Source organism: Hippoglossus hippoglossus, chromosome 15, assembly GCF_009819705.1.
Source record: "Hippoglossus hippoglossus isolate fHipHip1 chromosome 15, fHipHip1.pri, whole genome shotgun sequence".
In the NCBI taxonomy this organism is placed as follows: Eukaryota; Metazoa; Chordata; class Actinopteri; order Pleuronectiformes; family Pleuronectidae; genus Hippoglossus; species Hippoglossus hippoglossus.
The window spans coordinates 9632477-9648783 of record NC_047165.1 but is presented as its reverse complement, the minus strand read 5'-3'; the positions used below and the strand labels follow the sequence as shown (position 1 = coordinate 9648783).

The 16307-nt window shown below is 40.4% G+C and overlaps 1 protein-coding gene across 5 annotated transcripts in view; it reads left to right on the top strand.

Moving 5' to 3' along the window:
• The first annotated feature begins 6037 nt into the window (after positions 1-6037).
• Positions 6038-16307, top strand: part of pcdh15a (protocadherin-related 15a) — a 196498-nt gene continuing 186228 nt past the window's right edge. For 4 of the 5 annotated variants that reach the window (XM_034608851.1, XM_034608852.1, XM_034608850.1 and 1 more), the window contains exon 1: positions 6038-6508. The gene's annotated coding sequence lies outside the window, so the exon portion shown is untranslated. The remainder of the gene's footprint in view (positions 6509-16307) is intronic. The other variant, XM_034608853.1, reaches the window with a different exon arrangement.

Below are 16307 nucleotides of genomic sequence, written 5' to 3'. Positions count from 1 at the left end.
GAAAGATGGTATCCAAAATCCTTACAGGAGCCCACTCATATTGAGCTCTGAGGTTGACATCTTGCCTCAAGCAACGATTCAAGCGCTCCATATTGTGGTTCTGTCTAAAACAAGTATTGATTGGCTGAGACCACTCTGACCATAAGTTATAAAGATGGGTCTCGAAATCACACGAGGCTGTGGCAGAGCTTCCTTCCTTCAGAGTGCATTTTTAACTAAGCCAGAGTAAGCTGGACAAATTGGACTCGTCATCACACTGATATCTGGTATTGAAACATAAAAACTTGGAGCAGCTCAGGTCTTGGACTTACACCTACGATCAATAAACTGTCTACAGATGTTTACCAAAGGTCACATTCTTAAATCGGAAAGTTAGAAGCCGACAACATCCCACTGAAAAGACATGAAAACTGTGACGGAGTGACCACTTTGTGCCTGTTCGCTCCAGGATGACGGCTTCCAGTGAAGAAGTAGCCTGGTCCAGCTCGCAACCTTCCATTAGACAACAAATTGTTGTTTTTACAAATGGATTAAACAAAGTGGATGTGTTGGTTATTGAGCTGTTGGATGGTGAGCTTTAGAGGTGCTGGGAGCTGGGTTTTCTTTACTTTTGAACAGTCTAGTTACTAAAGAAGACATAGAAATCACGTATTTCTCAAAATGTCAAACCGTTCCTACAGATTACTATTACTTTCTACCATAGACTGTACGTAAAGATGTCTCCTTCCTCCCATTGCAGTGAAATGAAGCCAAAATATGGGAAGTATGTTCCATGATATGTATTTTTTCAAATGCAGATTGATTCATACCTTATTGTACCGTTAATGAAACGTTTGTAACCTTCAATGACATTTTAAATATATTCTTGAGACCTCTCCATTTATATATAACATGTGTTGGCTTCATATACATTCAACCCAACAGTCATATTCATTTCCCTGGTGCCTGTCTAATTTGCATTTCATTCATTATTAAAACTTGCTTGGTTATGGATTACATGTATTCAACATATCATGTGTCATTCACTGCATAATTTAGAACTGGTGGGATCAGAGATGATCTCACCTTTCATTACAAGACACTGGACTAGTTCCTCGTACAATGATCTCCTTCAACTCCCAGGATCCTTGAACCTGAGAGTGTAAGTGTACAATTATAATTTATATCTCATAGTGCCGAGCAGATATGAATGTCTATCTCAGCCTGCCGATGAATACTCATTCATCTGGAGCCCTTCTGTGTTCTGAGGAAATTATAATGTCAGTGACGATCTCAGCGAGAGTCCTCAGTGCGCTTTCTGAGTAAAATACGCCAGATTTGAATTGACTTTTTATTGACTGTTTCCAGGATAGCTGGGCAAATCTGATTATATGAGAGGTTTAACTGAGTTCACAAACCCCAGTGTGTGTCATCTGTGGCCGCCTGTCATTTGCACTTTGATTAAGAGGCCTCCAGTGTCAGCATACAGGTCAATTCTAGTTTTGATCTGATTCCCGTCCATTACATATACATTATAATTTGCTTTTGATTAACTTACTTGGTTTTCCTATGATGTAGTTATTGACAGTTATTAGACTTAAATAATGACAATGATGGATGAAATCAATGGCTGTCTATGTGATTTCCTCCATGCTCTCCCAGTCCCCCTCCTGGGTCCTGACAGTTGCCTTGTAAACACTGTTGAATGGGGGATCCAAATCAGTTGGCACATTCATGACTGACTACCGCCTGCCATTGACACACAGTGATCGGCAACCACCTGTCATTAGCCAGGCCCCTGTTTGATTTGATCCTCATTCCAAACCCTGCGTGGCACGTGTGCAGTGCCTCATGCATACCAAGCGGCGAGAGGCCCGGGAGGTTAAGCAGTTCACGGTTAAGCAGCTCTTCTGTGATCACTGATCACAGAAGAGCGTTTGTGAAATCACCAGCAACGATGATATAAGAACGCATTATAATATATTTTTTTAGTGGCTGAAAATCAGACGTGACAAAGCAGGTAGAATATTTTATTTTTTACAGGGAGCGCTCACTTTGGGCACATTAACTAAATGTGTCACATTTTGTTCTGAGCTGTGAAATCTGTGTCGTGTTCACAGTGTCCAAGATGTTGGACACTGAGGATGATGATGATTAATGAAATAATGACAAGTAGTCAAAGACAATGTCCCCTGATTTTGGAAAAGTAGATTGTACTTCTTGTAATCCTTTTCTTGTCAAAATTTGAAGCAATGACTGAACAGATTCCCACGAATCCTGGTGGAAGGAGGTGGTATGACTCAGGGCAGAAACCATTACATTTCTTCACTTTCTTTAACATTGTAAGATTTTTTGACATTTACACTGGTTTCTCAGAGAAAAATTCCTGGAATTTGATTAAAAAAAAGTCAGGCACATTTAGAGTGTAATTTAGTGCAACTTGAATATATTTAAGTGGACTGTTTTGCAATCTACTAGGTGCAACTCAACTTTTGTTTTGTATCAGTTCAAAAACATGATCTGTTTTTTAAACATTTACATTTCTGTTTCACTTTGGCAGAGCATTTTTATTATTTATTATTCGGTCTGAATTAATGATCGCCACATCTGCCAATGCGATTACGTTTTCACCATGCATGTTTGTTTGTTGGCACGATTACACAAAAACTTCTCAACATATTTCAACCAAACTTTATGAAGGGATGCGGCCTTGGCCTCGGGAGAACCCATTACATTTTGGTGCAGATGTGGATAAAGAGGCAGATCCAGGTTTTTTAATTACTTCCGTTATGTTTATCTATGTTTTATGATAACATTTTTTTGATTGTAAGGTCTTTTCTTTTCTCTTTTACATTTCTGCTATAGAACTAAACAATAATTTGTAGGAATGTACAGCCTTGGGGAAGGTTTGTGCTCGATTGTGTGTCACTCTTTTTTATCTTCTGACATCAACATGTAGACGGCTACACACATTAACAATGATGTGCTGTCACAAAGATTAATTAGGTACTTAATTATGGTGCCATTCATTTCACTTGGAGCCAGTGGTTTTTGACTGCAGGTAATCTTATGTCAGAACTGATTTCAAAGAAATGAATCAGTCGACGTCTAAGCTAAGGATGGACGTAACAGGATATGAGTGAAAAAAATGTGAATAAATTTCAAATGTAAAGATAAATGAGAATGAAATTGATATCCTTTATGTAAATCAGAGCAGTGTTGGCGTGGTGGAGTGCTATGAATCATTCAAGTTGTCACAAAATAAGACTGCATGAGAAGAAGAGACAGATTTGACATCTTTATCTGCGTAACAAGGACGGACAGTGACATTTCACACAAAACCTCAACATTTCTCTGATATAATCCACATGTTTTATTCAGCAAGAGCTTATACTGGGAGATTTGCGGTTTGGCCAAGTCCTGCGTGTTGAGTCATTTAGCTCTAATTCCCCCTGAAATATCTGCTATTGTTTGTGCTTTTTAACAAAAATATAACATCCTTTAAATGTGCCACTTAATGGATCCGTCAGATGGCCACAAATGGATTCTAATTAGATTAAACATCTCTCTGCATTTGTTGGCTGAGCCCCTGATTGGACCAGACGGGTTGAGTTATTATGATTAAAGTCAGTGTTTATGGATGAAAGATTCCAACCTACCTGAAAATCAATAAAGGACACCTCAAGGACCATTTCCATGAGAGGTAGTCTGTGTTGCATAATCAGGTTTCTCCAGCTTCTTCCTGGGTGATTAATTACGTCCAATACCGCTGCTGAGCTCAGTCATTTAGTTTGTGTAGAGACGTATAACCTGTTTTTAATGCCTGTATCAGATGCAAATGTGGGTTTTAAATTACCAATAACAATCACAGCTGAAATCCTTTCCCTCAGTCTTTATTTGGACATTTTCAGTCATACTGTCACAGTCTGTCGTGTCCACTGCTGACAGATTCCTCTCCTGCTAAATTAAACGAGAATATTCCCGGAGCCCGGGGTGTCACAGATCGGACACACCTCTATTGCTTTACCACAGAGGGTTTCGTTTTTGGCAGGTTTGTTGCATGCTGATTAAACCACAAACTATCTGCATTAAATATTCGCTATGGATCAGGAAGCAGAAATAGGATATTTTTTTCCCCACTTTTTTTGACATTGTGAGTTAAGGCATTTTTCAACATTTTGTTGATGTCATGGATCTTGATGAAAAATCATACGTGTTTAGGGGACTGATATTTATTGAGCGTGTGAAATTTGGGGCAGATTTAATGAAATTGAAGTGAATTTAAATGTGGTTTCATGAGGGGACTGATGGGCCTTTCTGAGTTTAACACAATAATTCCATTGTCTGTTTTATGCAAGTTGAAATATAGTTTACCTTATTGAAACTTGTGTGACTACGAAAAGTACCTTGTTTATTATTTGATACTGTGGCTCCATAATACTAATAATAAAGGATAGTTTGAAAATCTCCATTTTCTGCCTTTCTGTCAGATGGATGTTCCAATATCAACCTTGTGTCCATGATGTCATAATGCACCCTTATGATTTATTCAATGTTCTTTGATAACTTTCTGAAATGTATGTTATTTGTTTTCTGTTGATCCACATGTTGCATGTGTTGTAATCTGAGACTTATAACCTTTCGCTGTTGAAATTAAAGAACATAAACCTGTAACATTTTGATAAATAATCGTATTTTACAAGAATATCTTTTTACGGCTATAGATTACTATGATCACTATAGATTTAGTTTGTTTTCATGAATAATCTCGACGACGTTAAAGAAACGCTGATGTATTTGCACACAGCAGGTTGGTAGTTTGGAATTCACAGACCGGAGCTTACATGGGATCAGTGTGGGATCAGACTTTACATGAAGGTGCTTAAACGATACGATCGCATTTGCAGATTCAGCAGTTGCATGTATGTTCCAACATGTGAGGGTGTTTTTTCTCCGCTTAGTGAGAATTACAGCAGCGACTGGAACAAATCACAACTGATCTCTCCAGTCCTGCACTGATGGAGAGATATTATGCTGCTTGTAAACATGCAGATTTATTTATTGAATCTATTTATACTAGGGTAAATAAAAGACAAAGGAACCCAGGTTTTCAACAGTTGATGAGCCCAAACAGAGTAAAAGAAAAAAGGAGAAGACGTGGACATATTTGCAATAGAATTTCAAAATAAAACACCTTACAAATGAGGGGAAGCAGACCAATGGAGGGTCCAGGGGAGCAGAGGAGCAGGAGAGCAGGGGAGCAGAGGAGCAGAGGAGCAGGGGAGCAGGGGAGCAGAGGAGCAGGGGAGCAGGGTTGCCAGATTTCCCGATGAATCCTGCTACTTTTTGAAGTGTTACCTCTGCTTGGGAAGACCTAGTTTGCATAGAGATGACATGAATAGTATCCATAGATAAAAATCCATATTTCAAATGAACTCATCACATATACCTTAAATTCTACCAAACTGACACCAGATCCTTACGCACACACAGGGCTGAATTTGATTGGCCACTGTGAGGATGTTCTCACTGGCAACCATGACAGGTGGGTGTGACAATCAGGTGACGGATAAAGCAGGAAATATATGTGACGAACAACGTGCAGGGCCTGAAATGACACGAGGAACAAACAGTCAAAGTTCTCAGGATGTTTATAGTCACATTCTGAGTCTTCTTTTCTTTTTTGACCCATAAATTCACAACATGATCCAGCTGTGAATTAAGGCCGTTCCGTGGAAGCTCCAGATAGATTTTTGGATTAGTTCTATTTCACTGATATTTAATTCATTTGATGCTCTGAACAGAATAACAATGGAGACATTCAATCAGATGAAAGGTGATGCAACACAACAACAAATCTCTGGAAGTGTGTCTCCAGCTCTGAAGCGTCGTGGCACATGGCCTACATGTGGTTACAGAGGGCTGGACTCGGAGGCACCTGGGGATCCCTGTCTGCCTGTGGGTGGATAAAAAAGCTCCGGCACAACTTTGGGTGGCGCCAGAGCGCAAGAAAACGAGACGTGGGAGAAACCAGCCCAGCACAGCTCATGGGTTAATCTTCCCGGAGAATCACTTTCTGTGGCTCCGGCCCCACATCCACGTTACACGATGTGCGGATTCCTCCAGCGGGGGGTGGGTGGACTTGCCACCTGTCAGGGATGGTGAACAGGCTGCATCGCTGAGGACTGCGCCCGGAGACCTCTCCCTTTTTATTTTATGAGAGCGAGTTCGCCTGCGTTGGAGAAAGAACCGCGGACAACTTTGCGCATGGGGAAAGTGAGCCAGATTATAGTGTGAGAGTATAGAGTGTGTGTGTGAGTGTGTGTCTCTGTGTGTCTCTGTGCGCCCGCGAGGCTCCGACCCCTCCTCGCTTTGAAGATTAAGCGGGTTGCCGACGTCTGAAGGACACTAAGAACAGGATTAGGTGTGTGTGCCGGCTCTAACCTACTTCTCATCACTCCTGCATCGCGTCCTCTGAACATTTGCGCAGTGACCTTTGGGACACTTGGAATACGGCTGCGCCCCCGAGGTAAGGGATCTTTTTGTTTGAGTTTTATTTCACGACTGTCAGCGTCGATTCTATATTTGATGGAAGCCGTGTTACACAGAGTTGACCCCCCCCCCCCCCGTGTAAACACACAGGAGGAGATATTTGGCGAGATGACATGGAGCCTGTTACGCGCAGGTGCCATCGCAATCCTTTCCTGCAATATCGATATATGTGACAGTTATGGTGTTGATGGAAGTAGAGAGAGAAAAAGAGAGAGAGCTCGTGCTGTGCGTTGTGTGGCTTAATCCAGGGACCGTGCACGCGTAACATGTCAGTGTGTTCACAGGCTGTAGGATCCAATGCTCCAAACGCATGAAGGCTCGTGTAATTTGCAGAACGTGCACCCATCAATACTTCAATATCCCTAGTTTAAGTGTGTGTTACTGCATGTTTGGCATCAGAGTCTAAGCTGATATTAAATGATCTGATCAGGGCTTCACAAATTATCTGTGTGAGCTTTTTTCTCTCCTCTGAGTGCCACTGTTAAAGCAACACATGTGATTTGGACAGTGCCATCATTCTAGCTCTGCCCGCAGCACAAGCCAAAAGAGACATCTTTCCTGTCATGATATATATATATATATATATAACCCACAGAGGACTGTTCTTCTGTTTGACGGAATTAATTAAACATTAAACACCATGGTATTTATCCTGTGGAGAAAACGAGCATGTCATTACGCTCACTTAGAGGGTTGGTCTGACTCTGCATCAGCTTCAAAGAATGTACAATTTGATGTTCATCAGAAAAAGCGGTAAATCCTTAACAAAAAGCCCTAAGCTGGTGGTTTAAGAGTGCAGTGTATTCACTCCTGTCCCAGCAACTGAGTGTAGAGGAAGCTCAGTTTATTGCACAGCATAGTAATGCAATAGACTAACCATCTGTACAGCTGCATGCAAGCAAATGAAGATCGAATGTGTACGAGCCAGTGTGATTTGTTTTGGCTGGTGTCGTGTGGCAAGAAAACCTCTGTGAAGATGTAGCTCTGCATTCTGACTGACACTGTTCACATTAGTGCAGTTTGACTTCCAGACCACTATCACATTGATTATACATGTTGCTGTTGACTTGCTGTGCCATGGGTCAGCAGCAGGGTCATCAGCTGTGTGCCACCAATTTCCCCGGTGGTGGAGAAGCAGCAGGGACGTCTTCATACCACCCTCTGCAACTACACCTCAGGTTAGGTGCTTGTTATTCAGCCATGTTTTTCAGGGCCACCAGATATTCAATATCCATTTTCTCTAAAAGGCAAAGTGCTGATGTAGGGGAACAACAAAGATGCATCAACCTACTGGTACTGGTTAGGTTTGAGGTTTGCCAGCCAGCGTCCTTGCACTCTGCAACGATAATCTGAGTATTTCAGCCTCTACCTCTCGAAGGCAGTTTCTACTCCCTCTCTATGAGGAGCACGTTCTTAGCCCTGCTGGACCACATCACTATGTCCTCGGTGGAACTCTTCGCATGGCTCTTGTGTTGCCCCCACCTTCTCTGATGAATCGAATGCGATGGATTACCTCTGTTTATGTCCTGTCTTCGCCCCTCGAGCACCTCAGCCAATCTGCTCAGGACATGGTCCCATCGACACCTGTGGTGTCCTCAGGAGAGCAAGTTAATGTCATTGTAGGCTGCTGCAGACTGGCCGTTATTTCATAGGATTCAATCAATGAGATTAAAATATAGATACTGTATCCAGGAGTATAGTGTTACTTAGAGTGAACACAGAGAAGAAACCCACAATTCAGTTATTTTGCTCTTTAACGATGTGCTTTAAACACTGTTCTCATCTCCGACGTTATGCTATTTTATGTGTACTTCACTTTCCGACAGCTACAGGTTTGTGTCCTAGAAGTGTGGAGAGAATATGTAAAAAGCATCTCTGCAGAGTGTATTTATGAGTCGAGGGCTGGGCCAGCTCTTTCCAGAGGCTCACATTCGGGAAATGAGAGATGAAGAGTGCCGTGGCTCAGGCCAGCCAGACTCCATCTCCATTGATATTCTGCCTGTGTCCTGCTCCATGGGCAGCCCATTGTCATGGCTTGCTCAGTGGGATCGTATCTGATGATTGAGGGGGTATGGAACAGGGTTGAAAGCCAGCGTGGAAATAAACTAAAGGTAAATTTATTGAAGGTTAAAGATATGTCCTCACAGAAAAGGCTGATAGCGTGTGTTTGTGTGCATAATGTGGGAGCAGCATGGAAGAAAATACTATACCATGTGGTGTGATGCTTAAATAGTGGTTAAGATTGATGATTAATATGGTTTGATTGTCTTTGTGTTCTATTTGTTCACCATGCTTCCTCAAATTAGAATCGCAATCAAATTGCATATTCAACGAAAATGAAACTTGACTGGTTCGATACCACCATTCCTTTCATTTAATTCTAATCTAGATAGCGTGAAAATTAAAAGGCAATTTGAAGCGAAGCAGGTGCATCCTGAGTTTGAAAGGGTGCAGCTTCTCTAACGTCAGGTGCAACAGTGCCACACTGTGTGGCCACTCAGTCCCTGTAAGATTCATGTCTAGCCGAGCAGAAAGATTTATCTGTCGTGAGTGCATGAAATCGCAATGCTCGGCAGTGTTCCGTCCAGGGCTGGAGAGAGAGAGAGAGGGGGAGAGAAAGAGAGAGGGATCCTTCTTTGCTTTGAGAAATAAAGAAGAGTCACACACAAAAAAAGTAGCAAGCACTAATGGCTGCCTGTGCTTCGTGTCAGGTAGGAGTGATTAAGGCTTTTGTATCTCACTCTTTTTTTGGACTGAGAGAGGGCGAATGAAAGCAGAAAAGAGCAACAATGATGGATAACAAAGAAATTCAGCTGAGGACTTTAACAAATATGGCAAACGTATGAAGAGTGACCTGGAAGTTGACACACTGGCTTCAGTAGAAGGATTATACTCTCAGCTCAGCACCGAGTTCTACTAGTTATTTTGTTCCTTGGCTGCCTTTTGCTTGGAAAGTCACCAAATTTACACGTTGGAGGACACATAAAGGAAACATAAATGGTTTAAATGTTTTCAAAAGATTCCAATGGAATGAAAAATCACCCACACATACATTTTTTGATGCTATGAAGCACCAGTCAATGAGTTTTAATGTTTTGCCTTTAATGTGATATACTTACGGACATGATGGCTTTATTTTGTGGGGGAAAAAAGGTTTTTTCAGTTTTTTGTCGGCACAATAATAACATAGACTGAACTGCTTAGCGTCACATTATAAACAAACGTTTGTAGATAATGAAATGTATATTTGAATGAGAATAAAACTGTCGGAGTTTGAAAGATTCATGTTTTTCATTTTGGAAAGACCAGTGGATTGGTGTGATCTACAAATCAAGAATACAACATTTCATCAACTCAGTTTTGAGCTGTGGTAAATTTATAGCAAGAAGCTTGTAGTTGCATTACGTCATCGTAAAGCTTGACTAACTGTCGTGGCCAGCGGCTGGAGCTGACATTGTGTCCACGTCTCCACTGAAGCAATAGGGGAAAGGATGATTAATATATATGTGAAGTTATCACAGTGTTTGTCCATCCATCCATCCATCCATCCATTTTCTTCCACTTATCCAACATCGGGTCGCAGAGGCAGGGGTTCCAGACATCCCTCTCCCTAGCCACGCTTTCCAGCTCCTCCTGAGGGATCCCTAGGCCAGATGGGACTTGTAAACCCTCCAGCAAGTTCTGGATCTACCCCTGGGTCTCCTACCAGTTGGGCATGCCTGGTAATCCTCCAATGGAAGGTCCCCAGGAGGTATCCTGACCAGATGTCAGAACCACCTCAACTGGCATCTTTCAACGTCAGGGAGCAGTTGCTTTGAACGCTGAGCTCCCTGCGGATGTAGGAACTCTTCACCCTATCACTAAGCCTAGCTACACTACAGAGATAACAAAGTTTAGCCGGTTGTTTTTACAATCTCATTCTTTCAGGCACTACCCAGACTATACCTGAAGGTCAGAACGTAGATTTATTGGTCAATCGAAAGCTTTGCCTTCTGGCTTAGCTCTCTCTTCCACACAATTGTCCGATAAAACGTCTGCATTACTGCTGACACCGCACCAACTCGCCTGTCCATCGACGCAGAGACTTGGGCAGCAACTCCACCTCAACCTGGAGAGAGCAATCCACCATTTTCCAACCTCTGCAGACATCGGTGAATCGCAACTACTTTATCACAATGTGGGAGACCAATAGTCTCAAAACGAATAGAAAAGGAACTTGATATGGAAATGAAAAACCATCCTTATGGACACATTGCAGATCTTTTCTGTTCTTCCCTTTTCTAGTTCTTCCCCTTTGCTTTATCTCAGTTTTTCTTGCCACTTTCAAACACAGCAACTAGTTCCAACCTTCCACATGCTGCTCCTTCCTCTCAGATGGGTTGTTGTACTGGGTAACAGGTTTATATTATTATATAACTGCAGTTATAGAATCTGGGAACTGATCTAATTTTTTTATTTTGTCAACAGAAAGATGTTATTATAATCAGGCGCACTCAGCTAATCTACAGTAGCACCTCAGAGAATGCCGAAGGGCAATTTGCTCCTCATCTCCTTTGCTTTCACCCTCTTGTGAAGTCTCTGAATGTCGACTGCAGTAACTACTGCTGACTGGGCAGCGCTGCCTGGTTGAGAGTCTGTACTTTAAGTGTTGGACAAGCAGTTCGGTGTGTTTCTAAGAAAATATGAATGTTATAATGAAGTTCTTTTGTTCTAATATCAAGAACTTATTTATATTGAGAAAGGATGTGGTCAAAGGTGGAACAGGAAGTTGTGCTGATTGGCATCGCAGTGTGTGTGTGAGTAACCTCTTCTCGTTTGAAACTCTTATGATTTGAACCTCTAAGTAATAAAGAGGCTACATAATAGAATTTCCTCTCGGCTGAATTGTCCTTTTCGAAACTACAACTCAAACTTGCCAATTACACCATCTGGAAAAGGTTTAATTTTTATAGTTGGGCCTTTGCCCTTCATCAAAACTCAATAATCAGATACGGACAAAGCACTTTGTTGTTTACTTGATCTTCCATCTAATAAGCAGAAATCCAGCCAGTGCATCAGTTACATTTAGCGACATCGCTGTGTGGCTAACAGTAATTTATCATTTATCAATTTTTGCTCCAGGGGGAAACAGTTTGAGGGACGACGATACGTAGATTACTTTCATCTATAATTTGTGAGGAACATTGCAAGTGTCCTTATGTTTGCTGACTGAAATTCTATTAGCCTGAATTAATATTTGCCCCAGCTCCCAATAAATACCGCTGTACAAAAAAAGCAAATAAAGGGGAAGGATGTGAATTACCATACTGTGATAATAGCTTGACTATACGTTGACAGGATGAGTTGTAGGTCTGGACAGATAACACTGTGGCCATGTTTTAATTTCACACTTCAGTAAGAGTATTTATCTGCGGCTGGTGTGACAGGTAATGTTCTGTAACTTTACCATGCAAAATGATTTCACAGGCTCTCTGTGACCTTCCCTCTATACGTACCTCATTATTATTGGAATACCATTAATTTTGTTATTAATTTAACTATAAATTACTTCAAATACAGACTTTGTTAGTCACACAGAATCCAACAATTTATAATGTCAGTCTCTTATTTTTTTTAATAACTTAAAATACGGCAATCTAAAGAATGTCAGAAATAGAAACAATTTAAACTATATTTGTATAAATTGTACTTTGAAACAAGCCTTATACAGCTGAGGCCACATTTCTTAGCCACTGGTTTGTAGACCTAGTTGTTACCATACGGTGGTTGAAAAAATAACCATGAAATCACATTTCAATCCACTAGATCCAGATCTTTATTTGGATCTGCACCGAAATGCACACACATCATACAACTCGCTAAATATATTTTCTCATCAAAGTTCACACAATTCTCTGAGAAATCATCGCAAACATAACCTCATAATTACCAATGTGGTGCATATGTGTTGCATGCAATTTCTTTAAAATATCTCAAATGTTTATGTTTATTTTTTTTATTTTTACCCTGCCTGTGAACTGTATTCAGCTACAACACAAACGACGAACTGTGAAAAGTTTGGATATGGTGCCGGCTCAGAGAAACAAAAAAGTTAAAATCCTGCTGGAATAGTTAAGAATTTCTGCAAAACACATTTGTTTTTCATGTTGTCAGTGTAATTTGTAAGGCACATCATATTAGTGACATATTAAAAATAATGAGCTATTTTCTAAATTTGCTTTTAGTTTTTTTTTTTTGTGCCACTTTTGTCGTACTGTATTAGCACTTTTTAATAACAGACACACACACAAGCAAATTGTTACTTATTTTCACATCCTGCAGGGAAGGAGCAACATTAGCATTAATCTCAAGTTGTTTTTGTGCCTCCCATCAAATATGAGTCCAATTTTTACTCTCCTCATAACTCTTCTGGTCTCTCTTTGCTAAATGCTTCACTTCATTTACCAACAAGTTGCCAGCGTTTTCTTTTAACTGTTGGTCCCTAAACAAGTATAAGTGCATAGGAGATTTCTCGCTACAAACAGTTGCCTCTCACTGCAGGAAATGATGTTAAAGATTATGAAACAAAACCACAGTGCAGCATTCGGTGGCATTCATAGAACCAAAATAATGAGTAAGCCTAACAGATGCTACAATTCTCCGTAGAGCTGCAGGGTTAGGGTCTGCATCAAACTGCAGAATCAGGTGAGAACCATCTGTGAGTTTGTCAGTACAACAAACTCCCTTTATACGGCTATTTGATTTATTGTTGTCCAAGTAGCTTTGAGTTATAGCTACGAAATAGATTTTTACAAAACAAAATACATTAAATATACGTTAAAAAAAAAAAAAAATGCTGTGGCAGATGTCGGAATCTGGTTCTGACTGGTTTAGTTGTCTTTGGTGAGGCTGTTTCGTCCTGGTCATTCAATTTGAAACTTTGGATACTTGTAAACTCAAGCATGCTCTCAATAGATGCATAATCTGAAGGGCCCGGCACTGATGCCGCAGCGCACTGAAACAGCCTCGGCAGCACAAACACCATCAGTATAATGATGCTCAAATTGAAATCCATAAATTTTTACATTCAGAATTTCCAACAAGTCCAAACATCTAGGATACACTGTTGGCAATGTCACAGGAATAAAAAAAACCACTCAAGCCTATGAAAGATTTTTTTCTCGGAGAGAGGAATATTGAAGTACGCAAGATCCACCCCCCACCCCCACCTTATAAACACAATAAAACGTTCCAAATTCTCAAGCTCCCTCACTCTCTCTTGAACACACTCTCACAGGCGCATGCATCTATACGCAGCCTCTCTTTGAATATTAATTTCAAGTCTAAAAATAGTACGATGCACATAATGCTATGGTGCTCTGGGGCAATCACATGTCGTAGGAGCATGATATGTGATTACAGGGCGAATTTACACTGATTGAGCTTTAAGTCATAGATGATCCTAAGTTGCTGGGTAATTTTTTTTTTTACCACATAACATTGCTAAGAATATTCACACACTCGGATTAACGTGTGCCCCGTGTGCAGCTTCAGTTTATTTCTGTACTGAATCCGCAGCCTGTGAAATGTGAGTTTGTGAGGAAGTCAAATCCAAATGAATAATAAACTATACCATACCTCCGCAAAAGCTGATGACCTGAATCTCGTCATGTCAAAGTTTTTACCATCCATGCAGACAGTCGAAATTGAATCGCCCCAAAATGAAATGGGTTCTTTCCTCACCCCAAATGCATCCTTCCAAGTTTTTGCATAAGTCCTGCAAACTATCAGAACGACAAACAAAATGAAAACATAAACTTCTTGGTAAAGGTTACTACATATTTTAGGAAATTAGGTGCAATGGATAAAGTAGTTGAAAATATAATGTGTAGTATAAGAGTACATTTCCATAATGTACAGTATATAATAGCTTGTTTGTAATACAGTGGTTGTAGTAGCCTTCATGTACTTGTGAGTAGATGTGAACTGTTTAGCTGTTTGAACAAATGACCTATGCTGTCATTCCTTCTCCTGAGAGGGTCGTCTCCAAACTAGAGGGCTCAGTCTATTTCTCTGCATGAAAACAATATCCAACTGTCAGCTGCTTGCAGAGAAGGACTTATTGGCACAATATTTTAGGTTTTATTATCCTTTTTAAACTTTCATTGTGTTGCCACTCAAAAAGACAAACGTATCATGACATTGCTTGTCTCATCCTTTTAGCCACATGAGTTATAACTCCACTCCCAAGACTCTGAACATTGCAGCTTTGTCCACCTGAGTACGATGTGGCAGTTTGGCTGCAGGTAGACCAGTGACAGATTTATCACAGCAGCAAAATGTACAAGATTGGGATTTGATTCATGAAATAAATAGATCATAAGCTTGAAGTCCGCTGTTACTTTCAACTGCAAATGACTTAGATTTACTTTTTGGTTGAAAAACTCCATGTACCCTCATCCCAGGTAGCATTTGGAGCCCCATTCACTGTTGCCCTGCAGCGGCCTTGAGATATAGACTATTGATTCAAGCAATTTTGCCTTGTGGGCTTTATTAAGCCTTTTCCATGATTCTTTTTCAGTCACGTTGATCAATAGAGTTTTGCAGCTTGAAAGAATGTGCCCTCTCCAAAACTGGTAGTCAAAGCTTACTTGTGATGAATGTGGCCTAAAAAATAGAAGCCATTCATCATTTGAAGGGGACGTCATTGTTTTGACGTCTGCTGATAATCAGGTCAGATGAAGTAGAGCTTGACTTGATCAAAACCAATGTAGAGCCTCATTTGTAACTCCATTAGTCGCCCGACAATGAGGAGACATTACAGAGTCACCATACTGCCGTCATTTTTTGGGGAAAAAGAGTTCGGTCCTCTAAATCAGTGCTTCCCAAACTTTTCCACCCCTGACCCACAAAATACAGGTGCAAGAGGCCGTGGTTGAAGCATAAAAAGGTGATTTGAGCTGTGAGCATGTAAATTGACCTGCTGCAACTGATGCTGTTGCTAATCTGTAATTATCTCCTTAGGGGTCATAAGAATGTCATAAACAATAAATTAATGGCTGATCCCCCTTTTCTTCCCTTCAGTGCTTCATTCTATGTTTAACTGTTTTATCTTTTAATGAAATTATGGCTTAAATATGCAATTTCATTTTGTCTTTTTATTGCTGCTATTCATATTTAGTGCTGCCCCCCAACATTTATGGAATCACTTCCTCATTGGCTATTTATCTTTAAAGTAAAAGCATAAGGTTTGTTTTGTTGCTCCAATGCTTCCTATCGAGCTGAATTACTGACCTTTTATTTGGAAAAGTGGATCTGCAGATTATGTCGATTGCTTAACAGACCTCTGAAATCATCTGCCATTTATCGATCTTTCTTTTATTTTTCAGTTGCAAGCTGTTATATTTTTCATCTTTCAAGCAAATTGTTGAGAATAAACTTGAAGGAATAGTGTGTTTAGTGCACATGTAGTTGTGTGTCATTCTTACATCAGTAATAGCTGACAGAGAGAAATAGACAGCCAGGGTTCAATTATGTTGTGGCCTATCAACTTCACCTGAGGCCTGAATATTTGTAAAGAAACGTTCTTCACCTTGTTCTGTAGTAACGATTGTGAGTCACTGACATTCACTGACTCAAACCGTACAACTCTGCTGTTATTTATCACCCGATGGTTTCATCAGAAAATAATATTTATATATATATATATATAAATATTTTATTTTTATTCACAATGTAAATACCTGAATTGAGAGAATATCACCTTGTTTTTCCCTCACCTCACTTTAATTCTGTAG